The 14306-nt window shown below is 47.4% G+C and overlaps 1 protein-coding gene across 7 annotated transcripts in view; it reads left to right on the top strand.

Annotated features, from left to right (window-relative positions):
- Window positions 1-1116: 1116 nt before the first annotated feature.
- lpp (LIM domain containing preferred translocation partner in lipoma) overlaps window positions 1117-14306 on the top strand; it is a 621439-nt gene continuing 608249 nt past the window's right edge. For 3 of the 7 annotated variants that reach the window (XR_010976005.1, XM_068042845.1, XM_068042844.1), the window contains exon 1: window positions 1117-1362. The gene's annotated coding sequence lies outside the window, so the exon portion shown is untranslated. The other 4 variants (XM_068042851.1, XM_068042848.1, XM_068042850.1 and 1 more) reach the window with 2 other exon arrangements.

Below are 14306 nucleotides of genomic sequence, written 5' to 3'. Positions count from 1 at the left end.
GGCTTTCCCTGCACTGTCTGCTCTCCCTCTCTCTCTGGCTTTCCCTGCACTGTCTGCTCTCCCTCTCTCTCTGGCTTTCCCTGCACTGTCTGCTCTCTCTCTCTGGCTTTCCCTGCACTGTCTGCTCTCTCTCTCTGGCTTTCCCTGCACTGTCTGCTCTCTCTCTCTGGCTTTCCCTGCACTGTCTGCTCTCTCTCTCTGGCTTTCCCTGCACTGTCTGCTCTCTCTCTCTGGCTTTCCCTGCACTGTCTGCTCTCTCTCTCTGGCTTTCCCTGCACTGTCTGCTCTCTCTCTCTCTCTCTGGCTTTCCCTGCGCTGTCTGCTCTCTCTCTCTCTCTGGCTTTCCCTGCACTGTCTGCTCTCTCTCTCTCTCTGGCTTTCCCTGCACTGTCTGCTGTCTCTCTCTCTCTCGGCTTTCCCTGCACTGTCTGCTCTCTCTCTCTGGCTTTCCCTGCACTGTCTGCTCTCTCTCTCTCTCTCTTCCCGCTTTCCCTGCACTGTCTGCTCTCTCTCTTCCCGCTTTCCCTGCACTGTCTGCTCTCTCTCTCTGGCTTTCCCTGCACTGTCTGCTCTCTCTCTCTCTCTGGCTTTCCCTGCACTGTCTGCTCTCTCTCTCTGGCTTTCTCTGCACTGTCTGCTCTCTCTCTCTCTCTGGCTTTCCCTGCACTGTCTGCTCTCTCTCTCTCTCTGGCTTTCCCTGCACTGTCTGCTGTCTCTCTCTCTCTGGCTTTCCCTGCACTGTCTGCTGTCTCTCTCTCTCTGGCTTTCCCTGCACTGTCTGCTCTCTCTCTCTGGCTTTCCCTGCACTGTCTGCTCTCTTTCTCTCTCTCTTCCCGCTTTCCCTGCACTGTCTGCTCTCTCTCTCTCTCTTCCCGCTTTCCCTGCACTGTCTGCTCTCTCTCTCTGGCTTTCCCTGCACTGTCTGCTGTCTCTCTCTCTCTGGCTTTCCCTGCACTGTCTGCTCTCTCTCTCTGGCTTTCCCTGCACTGTCTGCTCTCTCTCTCTCTCTCTTCCCGCTTTCCCTGCACTGTCTGCTCTCTCTCTCTGGCTTTCCCTGCACTGTCTGCTCTCTCTCTCTGGCTTTCCCTGCACTGTCTGCTCTCTCTCTCTGGCTTTCTCTGCACTGTCTGCTCTCTCTCTCTGGCTTTCTCTGCACTGTCTGCTCTCTCTCTCTCTCTCTCTCTTCCCGCTTTCCCTGCACTGTCTGCTCTCTCTCTTCCCGCTTCCGGAGCCAGGACTGATCTGGGAATGTTGAGTAGTGACGCGGCGGTCAGGAATGTGTCCTGACGTCAGGTAGTTCGGTTCACCGGTGTCCGGGAGTCGGCGGGACGGGGAGTGAGGGAGAGCGGCTGCGGGAGCTGGGTGAGTGCGGGGACCGGAGCTCGGCCTCACTCCTGTTCCTCGGAGCTGCTCCATTGTCACCGCGGATACAGTGTTACTGTGAGCGGATACCTTGTTACTGGCCGCTTGTTACAGTGTATCCCCTAGCCGCCCGCACTCTCAGTGTTCCCAGCTCACTCCCGATCCCTTCCCTCGCCCACTCCCAGTCACTAGCTCGCTCCCACTCCGGCTCTGCTTTCACATCTGGAGTCAGAGGAACCAGCACAGATTGCGCTTTAATCCCTCCCGGAACTGCTGCCGACTGTCCCCCTCCCGCCAACTGCGCCTGTCGGGCCAGACCGAGCCTGCCCGGAGTGAGGCCCTGATCCCGGCCCGGAGTGAGGCCCTGATCCCGGCCCGGAGTGAGGCTCTGATCCTGGGGCGGGGCCTGCTCTTTCCTCTGTCATTGCTGTTTGTGGGATCATGCTATGCACAACTGTGATTATGTTGAAAATACCTGACTGTAAAACACTCGGAACGTTCTGAGATTATGGAATTGTAAATCTTTGTTTAAATGATTTCCACATTTGTTTGCCTTTTCTCTCTTGACAAAGTGAAGACTGAGGGGGAGATGATAGAAGGAGTTAGATTAGATTAGAGATACAGCACCGAAACAGGCCCTTCGGCCCACCGAGTCTGTGCCGACCATCAACCACCCATTTATACTAATCCCATATTCCTACCACATCCCCACCTGTCCCTATATTTTCCCTACCACCTACCTATACTTGGGGCAATTTATAATAACCAATTAACCTATCAACCTGCAAGTCTTTGGCTGTGGGAGGAAACCGGAGCACCCGGAGGAAACCCACGCAGACACAGGGAGAACTTGCAAACTCCACACAGGCAGTACCCAGAATTGAACCCGGGTCGCTGGAGCTGTGAGGCTGCGGTGCTAACCACTGCGCCACTGTGCCGTCCTAATTAGGAATAGTTTGGACAAATTGGATCCTGTGCCATGTGCAGAATTTAAATACCGGGATGACATTTACAAATTCAGGACAAGGAAAGAAATTCAACAAGAACTTTTATTAAGAGAGTGCTCAGTGAGGGACTGATTACAGGGATGGTTTTGGAGAAGGAACTAGACACACCGTAACAATAGGAGTCAGAGTAATGAGCAATTCATCAAGGAAATAGCGTGGATAGGAGGGCTAGGTGGGCTGAAGGGAATACTGTGGAAAGGTGTACTTTAAGGGCCAAAGGTTCATGCTGTGTGACTTAAGTCATATCATGCATTTCTCAGGTTTGCAAGATGCAGCCCTATTCAGTGGTGTTTAGCATTTATAACATGAGCTGCAAAGTTATTTAGTCAGTGGCAGCATTACCCAGTGTCTTCACATGCCTCACAGTTGGATTCCTAGTGTGTGCTGAGGTCGCTAATCTCATCGTGATATTTTATTGTTTGCCTCAGCATTCCTGAATTAGGAACTGTAAAATTCACTGCTGTTCCCACTCCTGATTATATGTAGTGACTTTGTTGCAGTGTTCCCTAACCTACTTTGATTCTCAGCCCACCAATGTCTCAGACTTAACGTTCTCATCCATTGAAATCCCTTCATGGCCTCATCTCTCCCTATCTCTGTAATCTCCAGTCCCATAACCCTCTGAGATTTCTGCACTTCTCCAATTCTGGCCTCTTGAGCACCCCTGATTTTAATCACTCCATCATTGGCAGCTGTGCCTTCAACTGCTGAGGCACTAAGATTTAGGTTCCCTCCCTAAACCTCTCCGTGTCTCTCCTTTAAAAACCATCCTTAAAACCTATCTTTTTGGCCAAGCTCTTGGTCGTCCTAATATCTCCTTATGTGCCTCAATGTGAAATTTTATTGATTTATGCTCCTGTGAAGTGCCTTGGGCCATTTTCGCTATATAAATGCAAATTGTGTCAGTGTGAGGATAGGATCAGGCTAACCCTTCTATGTTAATTTCTTTATTGATGACAATTGACATCTTCATTAAGAGGTAATGCATGACCAATAAACTGTATCAAATTAAAGTGTTGTCCCTAGTGTTGATGAAGCACTCCAGCCCCCTGCTGCTCATCGGATGTGGAAAGCCTCAAGCGTGCTGACGGATACCACATGCTCCAACACCAGGGAAATCTGGCTGCAGATGTAGCCGTGGAAGAGTGTGAAGCTCAATGACTCTTCCCCGCCCCCCCCCGACTTTGACCTCCTGCTGCTTGGATCTGTGAATGACCACTCTGGATAGGGCCAGCACAGTCCCATGAGGAGGTCTGCTTCACTCCACACTGGGTGGCCTAAGATCAGGAGTGTGGGACTGAAGTAGCATCAGGCTTAGCCTTGTTAGTGCACAGTTGAATGGTTTCCCGAGATCATTGTCTTGGTTTATGTGAAGATTGTCCAGTGAGAGATGGCTGAGGATGGTGAACTGTACTCCAGAGATACAAAATATATCTTGCATTTTAGACGTTATGTATTTAGACACACACTCTCCCATGCTAGTCAAGTGAATGTGTTGTGTTAATCACAAAATCAATGAAGATGTTTATTTATTCATTCTTGGGATGTGAGCGTTGCTGGCAACACCAGCATTTATTATCCATTCGGAATTACCTTGAGCAAGTGGTGGTGAGCTACTGCCTTCTCAAGGGCAATTGGGTTGGGTAATAAATGCTGCCATTGTCAGCAATGCTCGCATCCCAAGAATGAATTAAAAAAGGCCGTTCAACCCAGATTAAGTACAAACTCACCAACATTCTTTCTGTTTCCCCCCCATACACCCCGCCCACTTGAATGCTCTTTGAGATTCCAAGTGTCAATCGTTGTGTGAACAAGTTCTTACTGGCACTGACATTGGCCCTGAGTGTGTCTTTCACCTCTGGCCTCTGCCCCTTGCCCTCAGGTCACGCTTCAGGTTGCACCAAATGCTCTGTGTTAACTCTCCTATATTGAGTTGCAGGGAAAATGGTGGAGGCTATTTCTTGGGATGAGACTGTTGCTGGCAAGGCCAGCATTTATTGTTCATTTCTATTTGCCCTGAGGAGGCAATGCTGGACTTACTCCTTGAACCCACTGAGCAGTTTGATATAACTGAGTGATTTGCTGGGCTACTTCAGAGGACAGTTCACTAGCAACCATGTCGGTGTGGGATAATTCTCAAATTGCTACAGTCTGAATCTGAACACTCATGGTCTGGATTACTTGTAGCATAGCCACTGCATCATCATTCCTCCATACCATATATTGATGTCAAGCAACAGATTTCCCGAGATTATCTTCTATGCCAATATAAATATTCCAATCGTGAATCTAAAACCTGTTAGGCCAGGGTGAATCCTGGCTGTCTCTTGCAGGTGGTGTGCTTTTCAACAGCTGGCCCCACTTTTACAGGCAACAGGGCAAAGACTGTCATGAGAAAGTGGTACAGAAAGAGAGAGTAAAATTGGGACAGCAAGCCCTGAATTCAGCAGCAGTGAATGTAGTCACTCTGCAATGTCTCTATGTCAGGTTATTGAGATTATGAGTTATCCAAGGTGACCCACATCTACTCCAGTACCTCACAGTTCATGGCGTCAATGGAGCAGATTGATTTTTGATAGGAAAGTTGTGAGTTGGAATGAGGGACAGAAAAGCAACTGTAAAAAGTTGTGAAATCATTTGAAAAAAACTTGTGACAAAACTACACATTGTTGTCTGAGAGCGCACTTATGAGTGACTGCGCTTTGCGTATTGCAGAGCGACTGCCCAAAGCGCATTGCAGAGCGACTGCGCATTGCGTACTGCAGAGGGAGTGCGCCTTTGCTACTGCAGTTAACTGTACAATGTGCCTGACAGAACGACTGTACATCGCAGAGTACCACAGGGTGAGGTGCTAATTGTTAGAAGAACTGTTAGTACAGAACCTTCTGAAGGGCTACGCCTGCTGTTGTGAGTGAGACCATTACTTTATACAAGCAGATACTTTAGGGATTGCATTCCATTTTGTATTAAAATTGGAATTCCATAATCTTGTTTAAAATAAATGTTGTGATGAGCAGCATCTTACATTGAGAGAGTTTAAACTTCTTGTTGAAGTAATTGTGGCTTAAAATGAGACTTTTTTGGAGATTCGTGCTTGAATGTTCATAGTGACTGTTTAGTGGACATGATATCCCATTTAAAATAAACATATCACAATTGTTGGTAAACAGCAAAGTAATTTTATACAGGCACATCTGCACTTCAGTATTAAAATGATAAAGTATTAAAAGTGTTTACACAACAGAAACATGCCATTTCACTCAACTGGTCCCTGCTGGTGTTTAGACTTCACATGAGCCTCCTCCCACCCCACTACATCTAATCCTAACAACATATTATTCTGTTCCTTTCTCCGTCATATATTTATGTAGCTTCCCCTTAACTGCATCTATTCCATTTGCTTCAACTATTCTTTCTCACCACTCTGGGTAAATAGGTTTCTCTTGAATTCCCTATTGGATTTATCAGTGACTATCTTATATTTATGACCCCGGGTCTCACCCTCAAGGGAAAACATCTTCTGTGTGTCTACCCTATCAAAGCGCTTCATAATTTTAAAGACCTCTATCAGGTCACCTCAGCCTTCTCTTTTCTAGCGAAAACAGCCCCAGTCTGTCCAAACATTCCTGATAGTCATAGCCTCTCAGTATCTATTATCATTGTAATAAATCTTTTTTGCACCTTCTCCAGTGCCAATTTATTCCATTTATGAAATGGAGACTTGGGGGGAGAAATTTGTCCAAGACACAACACAGACTTGTGTCAACTCCTTGGGAGCAGGCATTGCTGCTATTCATGCACCCTGCATGGCATTCTTCCTCAGTGACAAGGAAACGTCCTGCTGAGCACCTACTGCACCCCCCCTGCTGATGAATCAGTATTTCTCCATGTTGAACACCACTTGGAGGAAGCAGTAAGGACACAGAATGTACTCTGGGTGGGGGACTTCAATGTCCATCACCAAGAGTGGTTCAGTAGCACCACTACTGACCAAGCTGGCCAAGTCCTGAAGCACATATCTGCCAGACTGGGCCTGCGGCAGGTGGCGAGAGAATCAATAAAGAGGGGAAAACCTGCTTTACCTCACCCTCACCAATTTACCTGTTGCAGAGAGACCCATAACCTGTCACACAGACAGAGACACTGTAACCTACAAGATCTTGTCATCACCAATCTGCCTGCCGCAGATGCATCTGTCCATGACAGTATTGGTAGGATAACCACCGCGCAGTCCTGTGAAAACAAAGTCCCATCTTCTCACTGAGGATATCCATCATGTTGTGTGGCACTCCCATCGTGCTAAATAGGATAGATTCAGAACAGATTTGGCAGCTGAAAACTGGGCATCTATGAGGCGCTCTGGGCCATCAGCAGCTGCAAAATTGTATTCAACCACAATCTGTAACCTCATGGCCCAGCATATCCCTTACTTCACCATTACCATCAAGGCAAGAGACCAACCCTGACTCAATGAAGAGTGCAGGAGGGCATGCCAGGAGCAGCACCAGGCATATCTCAAAATGCGGTGTCAACATGGTGAAGCTAGAACACAGGACTATTTGCATGCCAAACAGCTGAAGCAGCGTGCAATGGACAGGGCTAAGCGATCCCACAAAATACTTTCAGGAATAGACAGGGTAGATGCAGCTAAGATGTTTCCCCTGGTTGGGGAGTCGAGAACCAGGGGACAGAATTTCAAAATAAGGGGGAAGCCACTTAGGACAGAGATGAGGAGAAATTTCTTTACTCAGAGGGTTGTGAATCTTTGGAATTCTCTACCCCAGAGGGCTGTGGAAGCTCAGTCATTGAGTATGTTTAAAGCAGAGATTGACAGATTTCTAAATACCAATGACATAATGGGATATAGGGATAGTGTGGGAAAAAGGCATTGAAGTGGATGATCAGCCATGATCATATTGAATGGTGGGGCAGGCTTGATGGGCTGAATGGCCTACTCCTGCTCCTATGTTCCTATCCCACAACCAATGGATCAGATCAAAACTGCAGTCCTGCCACATACAGTCATGAATGGTGGTGGACAATTACACACCTAACAGGAGGAGGTGGCTCCACAAATATCCCCATCCTCAATGATGGGGGAGCCCAGCACATCAATGCAAAAGATAAGGCTGAAGCATTTGCAACAATCTTCGGCCCGAAGTGCCGAGTTGATGATCCATCTCGGTCTCCTCTTGAAGTCCCCATCATCACAGATGCCAGACTTCAGCGAATTCCATTCACTCCAAGTGACATCATGAAACGGGTGAATGCACTGGATATTGCAAAGGCTATGGGCTCTGACAACATCCCGGCTGTAGTACTGCTCCAGAACTAGCTGCACTCCTACCCAAGCTGTTCCAGTACAGCTACAGCACTTGGATCTACCTGACAATGTGGAAATTGCCCAGGTGTGTCCTGTCCACAAAAAGCAGCACAAGCCCAACCCAGCCAATTACTGCCCCATCAGTCTACTTTCGATCATCAGCAAAATGATGGAAGGTGTCATTGACAGTGCTATTAAGCAGCATTTAATCAGTAATAACCTGCTCATCGATGCTCAGTTTGGGTTCCACCAGGGCAACTTAGCTCCTGACCTCATTACAGCCTTGGTTCAAACATGGACAAAAGAGCTGAACTCAAGAGGTGACGTGAGAGTGACTGCCCTTGACATCAAGGCAGCATTTGACCGAGTATGGCATCAAGGAGCCTGAGCAAAATTTAAATATATGGGAATCTGTGGAAAACTGCCCGCTGGTTGGAGTCATACCTAGCACAAAGGAAGATGGTTGAAGTTGTTTGAGGTCAATCATCTCAGCCCCAAGACATCTCTGCAGGAGTTCCTCAGGGTAGTGTTCTAGGCCCAACCATCTTCAGCTGCTTCATCAATGACCTTCCCTCCATCATCAGGTCAGAAGTGGGGATGCTCGCTGATGATTGTACGATGTTCAGTAACATTCACAACTCTTCAGATAGTGAAGCAGTCCATGCCCGCATAAAGCAAGATCTGGACAACATCCAGGCTTGGACTGGTAAGTGGCAAATAACGTTTGCGCTACACAAGTGCCAGGCAATGACCATCTCCAACAAGAGAGAACCAAACCATTTTCCCTTGATGTTCAACAGCATTGCCAAAGCTGAATCCCCCAGTATCAATATCATGGGGTTACCATTGACCAGAAACTGAACTGGAGTAGCAATATGAATACTGTGGCTACAAGAGCAGGTCAGAGGCTGGGAATTCTGCAGCGAGTAACTCACCTCCTGACTCCCCAAAGCCTGTCCACCATCTACAAGGCACAAGTCAGGAGTGTGATGGAATACCCTCCACTTGCCTGGATGGGTGCAGCTCCAACAACACTCAAGAAGCTCAATACCATCCAGGACAAAGCAGCCCGCTTGATCAGCACCTCATCGCCCACCTTAAACATTCACTCCCTCCACCACCGACGCACAGTGGCAGCAGTGTGTACCATCTACAAGATGCACTGTAGCAACTCACCAAGGCTCCTTAGACAACACCTTCCAAACCCGTGACCTCTACCACCTAGAAGGAAAAGGGCAGTAGACACATGGGAACACCACCACCGGAAAGTTCCCCTCCAAGCCACACACCATCTGATTTGGAACTATCGCCGTTCCTTCACTGTCGCTGGGTCAAAATCCTGGAACTTCCTCCCTAACAGCACTGTGAGTGCACCCACACCAGATGGACTGCAATGATTCAAGAAGGCAGCTCACCACCACCATTTCAAAGGCAATTAGGGATGGGCAACAAATGCTTGGATTTGCCAGTGATGCCCACATCCCATGAAAGAATTTAAAAAATGTCGGAGGGTTAGGACTGAGGGAGTGCCGTAATGTCGGAGGGTCAGCACTGAGGGAATGCCGTAATGTCGGAGGGTCAGCACTGAGGGAATGCCGTAATGTCGGAGGGTCAGCACTGAGGGAATGCCGTAATGTCGGAGGGTCAGCACTGAGGGAGTGCTGCCCTGTTAGAGGTGGTGTCTTTTGGATGAGATGTTAAATCGTGGCTCCGTTTGTCCTGTCAGGAAGTAAAGATCCCATGATAATATTGGAAGAAGAACAGGGGAGTTCTTCCCAGTGTCCTGACCAATATTTACTTCCTCTTAACTAACTTCCCTTTCGAGGAAGAATAACGTCTTGTTGAGGCACTGAGAATTGATTGGGTTAACAAGAAGAAAAACAACTTGAGTTTTTGAAGCAGCTTTTGTGAAGTGAAATGACTCAAGGTGCTTCACAAAATGTACATAGCCAAAGAAGGAGAGATTAGGGGAAGCGATGAGCCAATGCTGACTGACTAGAGAAGTAGCAGAGTTAGACAGCACAAGATAAGATTCTAACGACATTTCCTGTAACACACTTCAATATTCTGCTGTGCAGTTACTGAGCAAATTATGTACACAATGTAACTGTTTGTGGCAGTTGTACTGGAGGGGATGGGTGGGGCGGTGGATGGGTGAGGGGTGTTGGACGATGGGGGCGGGGCATTGCATGATCAGTGAGGGGCGTCCGATTCTGGGCATTGGATGATGAGTAGGACTCAGCTTAGATTCAAACTGGTCATGATGGAAAGTGGGCTAATGCTCATATAAATGTAAAGTGTTTAGTCTTTTAGATCTGTGAGGACCTGACGAGACAGTGTCCCATGATGTGTGTGAGCACCTGACAGGTTACAGTGTCTCTGTGTCCATGTGATTTGTTACAGTGTCTCTGTCCAACGGGTTACGTTGACTCTGTCTCTGTGTGAGGGGTTATGGAGTCTCTGTCTCTGTGTGACGGAGGGGTTTAAACTAACTTGCCGGGGTGTGGGAACCAGGAGGAAATGTCAGAGAGGAATACCAAGATGCACAGAATACTGCCAGATAGATACTATGGAAAAGGACAAAGAACAATCCAGAGTAAGAATAATTAACTAAGAGAAAGCTAAATTAAGGAACAATAGGGCCAATTAGGGACCAACAAGAGGAGTTGTACATGGAGACAGAGGGCTTTGCTGAGGTAATAAATTAATACTTTACATTGGTTGTTACTAAGGAAGAAGATGCAACCCAGGCAATGGTGGAAAAGGAGGTAATTCAGACACTAGAAGGATTTAAAATTGATAAGGAGGAGGTGTTGGATAGGCTGTCTGTACTTAAAGTGGATAACGAACCAGGACCGGATGAGATGCATCCAAGAATACTGAGGGAAGTGAGGGTGGAAATTGCGGAGGCACTGACCATAATTTTTCTGTCTTCTTAGACTCGGGGTGGAGGGGGGTGCCAGAGGACTGGAGAATTGCAAACATTACACCCTTGTTCAAAAAAGCGTGTAAAGATAAGCCCAGCAACTACAGGCCAGTCAGTTTAACTTTGGTGGTGGGGAAACTTCTAGAAAGATTAATTCGGGACAAAATTAATTGTCACATGGACAAATGTGGGTTAATTAAGGAAAGCCAGCATGGATTTCTTAAGGGAAAATCATTTTTAACTAACTTTCTGGAATTTTTTGAGGAGGTAACAGAGAGGGTTGATGAAGGCAATGGTGTTGATGTGGTTCACATGGACTTTCAAAAGGAGTTTGATACAGTGCCACACAAAGACTTGTGAGCAAACTTGTTGCTCATGGAATAAAAGGGACAGTAGCAACATGGATACGGAATTGGCTGAGTGACAGGAAACAAAGATTAGTTGTTAATGGATGTTTTTCGGACTGGAGGAAGGTTTGGAGTGGCGTTCCTCGGGTCAGTGTTGGGACCCTTGCTTTTCCTGATATATATTAATGACCTAGACCTTGGTGTACAGCGTACAATTTCAAAGTTTGCGGTTGATGAATTTGGAAGCATTGTGAACTGTGAGGAAGATAGTGCAGAACCTCAAAAGGACATACACAAGTTGGTGGAATGGGCAGACAGGTGGCAGATGAAGTTCAATGCAGAGAAATGTGAAGTGATTAATTTTGGTAGGAAGAACATGGAGAGACAATATAGAATAAAGGGTACAATTCTAAAGGGGGTGCAGGAGCAGAGAGACCTGGGTGCATATGTGCATAAGTTATTGAAGGTGGCAGGACAGGTTGAGAGAGAAGTTAATAAAGTATACAGTATTCTGGGCTTTATTAATAGGGGCATAGAGTACAAGAGCAAGGAAGTTATGTTGAACTTGTATAAGACACTAGTTCGACCTCAGCTGGAGTATTGTGTCCAGTTCTGAGTGCTGCACTTTAGGAAGAATGTGAATGTATTAGAGAGAGTGCAGAAAAGATTCACGAGAATGGTTCCAGGGATGAGGAATTTCAATTATGAAGATAGATTGGAGAAGTTGGGACTGTTTTCCTTGGAGAAGAGATGCTGAGAGGAAATTTTATAGAGATATTCAAAATAATGAGAGGTCTGAACAGAGTAGATAGAGAGAAACTGTTCCCACTTGTGAAAGGATCGAGAATGAAAGGGCACAGATTTAAAGTAATGGGTAAAAGAAGCAAAAGTGACATGAGGAAAAACTTTTTCACGCAGCGAGTGGTTAAAGTCTGGAATGTGCTGCCTGACAGTTTGGTGGAGGCAGGTTTAATTGAAGCATTCAAAAGGGAATTAGATTGTTATATGAAAGGGAAGAATGTTCAGGTTTATGGGGAGAAGGTAGGGCAGTGGCATAAAGTGAATTGCTCATTCGGATAGGCTGGTGCTGACATGATGGGCTAAATGGCCTCCTTCTGCACTGTAACAATTCTGTGATTCGGCAGGTTATGCTGTCTCTGTGTGAGCAGAAATGGTGTCTCTATTTCTGTGTGATGGGTTACGGTATCTCTGTCTCTCTGTGTGATGGTTACGGTGTCTCTGTCTGTGTATGTGATGGGTTACGGTGTCTCTGTTTGTGTGATGGGTTACGGTGTCTCAGTCTCTCTGTGTGATGGTTACGGTGTCTCTGTCTGTGTGTGTGATGGTTACGGTGTCTCTGTCTCTCTGTGTGATGGGTTACGGTGTCTCTGTCTCTCTGTGTGATGGGTTATGGTGTCTCTGTCTGTGTGTGATGGGTTATGGTGTCTCTGTCCCTCTGTGTGATGGTTACGGTGTCTCTGTCTGTGTGATGGGTTACGGTGTCTCTGTCTGTGTGATGGGTTACGGTGTCTCTGTCTCTGTGTGATGGGTTACGGTGTCTCTGTCTGTCTGTGTGTGATGGGTTACGGTGTCTCTGTCTCTGTGTGATGGGTTATGGTGTCTCTGTCTCTCTGTGTGATGGGTTACGGTGTCTCTGTCTGTGTGATGGGTTACGGTGTCTCTGTCTGTGTGTGATGGGTTATGGTGTCTCTGTCCCTCTGTGTGATGGGTTATGGTGTCTCTGTCCCTCTGTGTGATGGTTACGGTGTCTCTGTCTGTGTGTGATGGGTTATGGTGTCTCTGTCCCTCTGTGTGATGGGTTATGGTGTCTCTGTCCCTCTGTGTGATGGGTTTCGGTGTCTCTGTCTGTCTGTGTGTGATGGTTACGGTGTCTCTGTCTGTGTGTGATGGGTTATGGTGTCTCTGTCCCTCTGTGTGATGGGTTATGGTGTCTCTGTCCCTCTGTGTGATGGTTACGGTGTCTCTGTCTGTGTGTGATGGGTTATGGTGTCTCTGTCTGTCTGTGTGTGATGGGTTACGGTGTCTCTGTCTGTGTGATGGGTTACGGTGTCTGTCTGTGTGTGATGGGTTATGGTGTCTCTATTTCTGTGTGATGGGTTACGGTGTCTCTCTGTGCCTCTGTGTGATGGGTTACGGTGTCTCTGTCTCATTGTGATGGGTTACGGTGTCTCTGTCTCATTGTGATGGGTTACGGTGTCTCTGTCTCATTGTGATGGGTTACGGTGTCTCTGTCTCTCTGTGTGATGGGTTACGGTGTCTCTGTCTCATTGTGATGGGTTACGGTGTCTCTGTCTCATTGTGATGGGTTACAGTGTCTCTGTCTCTCTGTGTGATGGGTTACGGTGTCTCTGTCTCGTTGTGATGGGTTACGGTGTCTCTGTCTCTGTGTGTGATGGGTTACGGTGTCTCTGTCTCATTGTGATGGGTTACGGTGTCTCTGTCTCTGTGTGTGATGGGTTACGGTGTCTCTGTCTCTCTGTGTGATGGGTTACGGTGTCTCTGTCTCATTGTGATGGGTTACGGTGTCTCTGTCTCTCTATGTGATGGGTTACGGTGTCTCTGTCTCACTGTGATGGGTTACGGTGTCTCTGTCTCTCTGTGTGATGGGTTACGGTGTCTCTGTCTCTCTGTGTGATGGGTTACGGTGTCTCTGTCTCATTGTGATGGGTTACGGTGTCTCTGTCTCATTGTGATGGGTTACGGTGTCTCTGTCTCTCTGTGTGATGGGTTACGGTGTCTCTGTCTCATTGTGATGGGTTACGGTGTCTCTGTCTCTGTGTGTGATGGGTTACAGTGTCTCCCTATCACTGTGTGAGAGGTTATGGTGTCTCTGTGTGATTTATTTATTTATTTTTTAGAGATACAGCACTGAAACAGACCCTTCTGCCCACCGAGTCTGTGCTGACCAACAGTCACCCATTTATACTAATCCTACATTAATCCCATATTCCCTTCCATATCCCCACTATTCTCCTACCACCTATCTACACTAGGGGCAACTTACAATGGCCAATTAACCCATCAACCTGCAAGTCTTTGGCTGTGGGAGGAAACAGGGCCCCCGGCGGAAACCCATGCGGTCATAGGGAGAACTCGTAAACTCCACACAGGCAGTACCCAGAACTGAACCCGGGTTGCTGGAGCTGTGAGGCTGTGGTGTTAACCACTGCGTCACTGTGCCGCCCTCTCTGTGTGAGGGGTTACAGTGTCTCTGTCTCGTGTGATGGGTTACGTTGTCTCGGTGTGATGGGTTACGTTGTCTCGGTGTGATGGGTTACGTTGTCTCTGTGTGAGGGGTTACGTTGTCTCTGTTTGAGGGG

The sequence above is a fragment of the Heterodontus francisci genome, chromosome 11 (genome assembly GCF_036365525.1).
Source record: "Heterodontus francisci isolate sHetFra1 chromosome 11, sHetFra1.hap1, whole genome shotgun sequence".
NCBI lineage: Eukaryota > Metazoa > Chordata > Chondrichthyes > Heterodontiformes > Heterodontidae > Heterodontus > Heterodontus francisci.
Note: the sequence above shows the minus strand (reverse complement) of the source record. Positions and strands in the feature narration are given on the sequence as shown.